Source organism: Lactuca saligna, chromosome 4 (genome assembly GCF_052625555.1).
Source record: "Lactuca saligna cultivar CGN05327 chromosome 4, ASM5262555v1, whole genome shotgun sequence".
Lineage (NCBI taxonomy): Eukaryota > Viridiplantae > Streptophyta > Magnoliopsida > Asterales > Asteraceae > Lactuca > Lactuca saligna.
In genome coordinates this window covers 73775772-73783128 of record NC_136420.1, presented here as the reverse complement: position 1 = coordinate 73783128, position 7357 = coordinate 73775772, and positions in this window count along the sequence as shown.

The window sequence follows — 7357 nt, the reverse complement described above, 5'->3', positions numbered from 1 at the left end:
CTTTGAGCATTAAGTTCTTAATGCCTTAAGCTATTCCTTGAGATTTTCTAAAGGGTCTCCCCCAACCCTAAGGACCATAAAAATCGAAGCTTTACAATCATGCATGTCCAATGCATGACTTCGACACCAATTAGGTCAATAATAGGGAAAATAAGATTAACACTCATGCTTAAAGTCTAAATCAATACCAAAACTCATATCTGAACTCTTACTAAAAGGAAATGCCTCAATAAACCATAAAGTTGCTAACTTTATAAATCTCATGCATGCTATAAAAAAACATCCATAAAAAGCAAAGAATAAACCTTAGATCTAGCATGCATTAGAGATAAAGGTAGAAGCTTTATGGCATACAAGGGTCCAAAAACACTGCAAGGTGATGAGGTAGGATCTTGATTGCCAAAAGGATGCACCCAAGGAGTCTTCTTCTTCTTTAAAGAGCCAAAAATCACTAAATGAGCACCAAAAACCACCATGAAGAACTAGGGTTAGTATTGCTGAGGTTTAGAGAGGTGGAGGCTGGGAAATGAACCTAAAACCGAGTTTAGGATGCTTAAATACGAAGCGAATCCTAAAAGGTCATAGGCTTGGGATGTAGCCCTCCTCACGTCGTGACCAATTAATTGCCACATCGTGACTTCATTTGACACGTCACGTTGTGACCACCTATGGTCACATCGTGACCCATGGCTTTTCCTAAAACCATGTATTAAACTTGTTAATGCCCCATTGATCCGATCCAGGAAACAGATGTTATACTCGAGATTGAGCATGTGTTCCTAAGATTGATTAGGCTCACAAACCTAAATAAGCATACATGTATAATAATTTTTTTATTTTTATATATTAAAATAAGTAAGTATTTCAATAAATACATTTTTAATAAATTATGGTATACCATATACGAGTGGTGTCGAAACCCTTATAGTTCTTCACGACCAGGTCTCAAGCTTCATACCATAAGGCTCGAAACGAGACGAGCTCGAACTTGAACTAAAAAAAGTTAAATGAATGAAGCTTGTGTATGGTCAGGTTCGGGCTCAACTAAACTCGTTTGCACCCAAATGTGTGCAAAGGAAGAAGGACTTGTTTAGAGCATAGCGTTTTAAAACATTGTAGGTTGATTCTTACCTACACTAAGTTAAATTTTGTAAAATGTTACCGTATAAAATTTACAAAAACGTTTCCTTTCATATAATAATCTCAATTTCATGGTTGCTGGAATCATATTTAAAATTATATGGTTGGTTATTCAAATAAAATAAGGACTAGTGACTATTAAACAACCACCTAGAGTCGTCACGAAAGCAAGAAGAAGCGGGAAGGGAAAAGGGGTTGCTAATGTAGAACATTCGGTACCAACATAAACAACACCCCACCCTCTGTTGGAAATCAGCCTCCTCGGACCCGGAATCACACGCCTTGAACACTTATCAAAACAACAATTTGTATTAAGAGTAGCAATATTACTTTCAAATGGAAACTTCTATTATTCTTCTCTTTCAAAAGCAACCATTACAACTAACTCTATTACCAACATGACTATTTACTAAGTCATACTCCTAACAAAGATTAAAATGCCCATGAATAGAACATGTGGCTTTGACCTGGTTTGGATTAACATCAATCACTACAAGAAAATTTCGATTTAACTACGGAACAATTCCGTAGCAAAATGATGTAATTCCGTAGCTAAACCTAAATAACTACGGAAGTTGCTATGGAATTCGCTAATGACATTCCATAGTAAGATTTCTTGTAGCAAAATGTTTAACTACAAAATTATAGTTTCGTAGCAATTTTGCTATGGTCGTTGCTACGACGTCTATCCGTAACATTTCAACTACAACACACTTCTATCACAATTCCGTAACAATGAGTTATGTAGCAAATTCCGTATCTTTTTTGTTCCGTAGCAAATTCCGTAGCCATTTGGTCCGTAGCAAATTCCGTAGCTATTTGGTCCATAGCAAGTTCCGTAGCCATTTGTTTTGTAGCAAATTCCTTAGCCATTTGGTCCATATTAAATTTCGTAACTAATTGTTCCGTAGCAAATTCTGTAGCCATTCGTTCCGTAACAAATTTCGTAGCCATTCATTCCGTAGCAAATTCCGTAACAACTTTTTTGTAGTCAATTCCATAACAATCGTTCAATACTAATTTCATTTGTTATATCAATTTATAAAAATACAATTAATATAAAACCAAAAATAACAAAGTATTTCTATAGAAACTAAAAGAAATATCCAATACATCAAAAGATACATATTTCAAATTTAAAAGTCGCTACAAATTTAACGTAAAACACTATTCGATACATAATATTCTATCATTGTTTAACAAAAGTTTTGACTTGTTCACTCAATGTGTTAATGACATTCATTGCTTGTGCAAGTTGTTGTTCAAACTTTGCTTGAACATCTACATTTTTCTGCTGAAACTCCACATTCTTTTTCTGAGCATCCTCATATTTTTGCTGAACATCCTCATATTTTTGTTGAATATCCTCATATTGTTCGCGTTGTGTCTCAACTAACTTCTTCAAATTCTCAATCTCGACTTTTGTCTCGATATTATTATCCTCGTATTGTTCGTGATGCATTTTAGAAGATCCTTTACTAGAACGAATGCGCTTTCCATATGAGCCAAATCCATATAATCTCTTTTTTCGATCATGCCCTCCAACAACATCATAAAATAGTTTGTCCTCATCAATTTCCTCTCCTATTGCTTCCAAGCGATCACATCGTTCCATAAAATCATCCTATAATTTTATAATTGTGTTGAGATAAAACTTATACAAAAAAAAATGAAAATTTTTTTTACATGAAATTATTAAAAAAAACTTACATAAATTTTTTTAGCTTTGTCAACTAAAAAAGTCACTCCATCGTGATTCTTAGTGTGTGTATACAAGAATAGTTCATGGTGTGCTGGATCATGTCCCCAAAGCTTCTTCTACATATATACAAAATAAATCAATATTAAATTAGATTGCTATTTTTACATTTAGGCTTAGATTGTTAAAAATGAAAAAATAGCAACTTACTTTTAGGCTAATCCCATTTAAAAATCAAAACGGAACTAGATTGCTATAATACAAAAATAAATGAAAGTAGATTGCTATTTTTTTCATATAGGCTCCACTCTTTAAAAATGAAAAATAAAGTAACATACTTTTTAGGATTAGTCCCCTTAAAAATCAAAATGGAACTAGAAAAACTATAACATACAACTAAAAAAAATAGATTGTTATTTTATGTATTTAGGCTTAGTCCTTATAAAAATCAAAATAGAACTAAATAATGGTATTTCTAAATGAATGTAGATTGCTATAATATAAAATTAAATGAGTACTTACTAAATCAGAAGCAATCTTGGAATGAGAAGTCGAGCCACCGGTATGCGTAGAAAGGCTTGTCCATCAGCTACACCTCTACGCCTATTTTTTTGTTTTGTTCTGATTTCTTCTTGAAGTCTTCAGTATTTCATCTTGCAGTCCAGGATGTCCACACTTCTGATGTTATATTAACTGGTTTTTTTTAGAGTCAACATTTTCCATTTTGAGCTTATATTGTAGATATATTGTCTATATCTTTCCTTTGCCTTATTTTCCCAACAAGCTTGGACTAACGGAGTTTTTGCCTCATCCCAATGGCACTTTTTCTACAATACAAAATATATAGATGAGTTTTTTAGTTGATGAGTACCTAATAACTGCATAAACGAGATACATACATGAAACCCGTCGCAATAAAGGAGTTTTGTCTCATCACTTAAAGTTGCCCAGCTATACCCGTTTAAATCAGCTCTTTCACCAAAAGATTCATAGATAATGGAAGAACATGGGCCCGAAGGAAATAACCTACAAAATAAAAAATCAACCGCATTGTAAAATTCATGAAGCTCAATGTTGATAAAAATATAAGAATTTTAACTTACTCCTTATCTCGCACTCGAATATATAGACGCCCATCCAGTCCTGTAGATCCAAGCAAATACCCTTGATGTTAAACACCAACACTTTCCTCAACCGATTCACTACAATTTGTTGTGGATCTAGGTACAGATGATGTAGTAGATGCAGGTGGAGATGATTGGATAGATGTAGGTACAGATGATTGGGTAGATGATATAGGTAAGGAAGACTGGTTGGATGATGTAGGTATGGATGATGCATGTGTTGATGATGTGGCACCAACATGTGAAACAAATGTTGGGGCAGATACAGTACCAACAGATGATAATGTGGTACGAGATGATGATGACAACAATGCTGGTGTAGATATTGGGGCAGATATATTACCAACAGATTTAGCATCATCGGTGCGTTTGTTTATGAAACGTACACTTGTATGTTGCTTTCGTTTCAATGTGTCTCTTAATAAGAAGAATTGTAACATCTTCCCTGAAATTTTAAAAACTTAGGAAGTTATAAATCTGTTAGATCACAAATATTATAGAAATATCTTACTAAAAATTTAAGCATACTACTTTTTACTTTAAAAATACCAATATACTTTTGTTTGCTTATTTATTTTAGCATCCTACTTTTTACTTTGAAAAATACAAAAACTAAAGTATAATGCATATACTTTAATGAAAGTAGATTGTTATTTTTTGCATTTAAAAATGAAAAAAATAAAAACTTACAATGTCATAGTAAGTATAAAAGATAAAGCACAAAACTTAAACATGATGCTTTTGTTATCACCTGGATTGGATTGGATTGGATTGGACTGGAGTGGAGTGGATTGGAACCTGGAACAAAGAAAAAGTTGAAAAAGTTGATGCCTTTAATTAATATTGCATACATAAAGATTATTTGAGTATGACAAATGATTGTTTTACCCTTCACCAACTTAGCACATTATAACATAGTTCAAAGGAATGTTAGGAATGGAAAAAGGGGTGTCTAGATAGTATACACATTAACTCATTATAGCATTCAAAATGCCATACATCTAGAAGAAATGAGGTCATTTTAAACAAGAGTGTTAATACACAAACAAGATATAGGACCAAAAATTCAAAATTATCTATAAAAGTGTATGCATGTTTGTTTGTTAGTAAAGAAAGACCTACTTTCATAATATTCTTTGTAAGAATCAACAAAGCGGGATCCAAGCTCCTGCATTATCCAACAAGAAAAATCATTAATTGATTTATTATGAATGTTGATTCTAAAGATATTTAATATAATTGAGATGCCAACAATAGAATAGCAAAAACAAGCATAGAAGAGTCGGGTAATTTTAAACCTAGAAAATTATATCAAATGTGAGATTGGAATGGAATTGAATTCCAGTTGCATAAATAACAGTCCATTTTGTTGTTTACCATGGCAAACTAGCAACAAAATCTAATAGTCCATATAAAAAAACAATGAGAATCGTTGCTCCTACTTTATCTAGCTACTTTGTAGTCTGTTGTAGCCAACAAGGCAGATGAGTACATGTTGTTTAAGCAGAAAAATTATCATTGAATGTATTTCATGAGTAACAGATTTATATAGAAGGGAAGAGAAGTGATTGAGAACTTGTGATAAGAACCTGTAGGATGTTGTAGTTTTCCTTGGTGGTATCTACACAAAGATAATAGTATGTGAGTGATAGTTTCAACAAGTAATGATACAAAGTTTATGAAACAGATAACATAAGAAATAAGTTTATTGGTGATATAAGAGTGAATATCAGCATTGCTTATTTGCTTTCATCTACATTAAGGCCCTGTTTTTTTTTCATCATAAAGTGTAGTCTAGATATATGATATTTGTTTAATGGTATTATATAAACAAATGTTGATTTGACAATTAAACATGGTAAAAGATCTTAGAAGACTATAATCAAACAAACTAATCACAAATATCGAATAGACATACGATACTCCAACTGAGGAACTATAACAATTAGAAATGTTCTCCACTATATGATCGACATTTACATAAAAACATGACCCCAAATTTTTTCTGTTTGTCAAAATTTTAACCAATAGTTCAAGACCATCATAATTCAATTCACTTGTTATAGAAAAGACATATGTGCACTCTTCTTAACAGTTCCGATCAAAAGTCTAATCATGGTCAACCTAAACCTGTTGACCGAAACATAGAGAAGACTGTAACCAAAGAGGAAATCATGACCAAAATTGAGGAGTCCAAACTACAAGCAACAGAAGCTGCTGATTATGCCGCTGTTGCAGTCACACACGGCAACATGTATGGAGTCAATTAGAAAGACAAAATAGTTGTGGTTTGGCTTCAGATGATGAAGCAAAACTAGCTTCTTCAGCTGTTTCCATTGAATCTGTTGGTTCTGTTGCTAAAGTGGCTGCATATGCTGCTAAAATCACATTAAATGTTGCAGAACAAGCAAGATTAATATGCATTGCAAGTAGATAATTGATTGCAAAACAAATAAATTTACAACAGGAGAACGCTACTAAGAGTGGATTTCTAGGGTTTCTGAATCAGTGATAAGTTAAAATCGCATCAAATGTTGCAGAACGCTACTAAGAGAGATCATTATCCTTCGATTCATTGGATGATAGAAAGAGAAAATGGAGCAAAAATAAGAGAGAAGAATGTTACCTAGTAGGGATGAAGACGATTGAGAGTGAGAGGAGCTCCGATCGATAAACTGTTTGGGGAATGAGGAATGCGATCGGCGATTGAAAAGTTTGATCCGATACCTCTGATTTGGGGAAGAAGACTTATTTGATTAATCGATGGAGTTGCAGAAAATCAAACATTGCTTTTTAACAAACATCGCTTTTAAAAAAAAATACTAAACATATCTTGTATTTACTATACTAGCCAAGTTAACCCTTTATTTCCTTCGGTTAAGTAATTAACAATGCTTCTCATAAAATACTAAGAATTCAATTCCCTTTCGAGCTCTTTTTTTTTTATTAAATATTAGGGGTAGAGAATCAGACTTTAAGGTCATATATTTATTAAAAAAAAATTAATTGAAAGGATCTACACATATAAGGACCCCATCAATCACTTAGAGCATATTTTCTTGTTCATAAATCATAATCAATAATCTTTGACTATACAATTATTTCAATTATTTTATTAAATTCAAATGAAATAGAAACATAAAGATAATGATAATGGAGTCATTCTCAAAGCATTTCACGTGTGTCTTTGGGTCCTATTTTATTATTTTTTTGGTGTGTTATTATGGGCAACACTACCATTGCTTTACCTACAGTCATGATCATCAACAGTGGATGATGTATGATGACAACAAAGTCAAGGTATTTATTTATTCACTCTGCAATTTCTTATTTTTTTTCTTGTGTAGTAAAGTAAAAGTAAAGTAATAGTGAGAAATATGTAATTTTGTAGGTG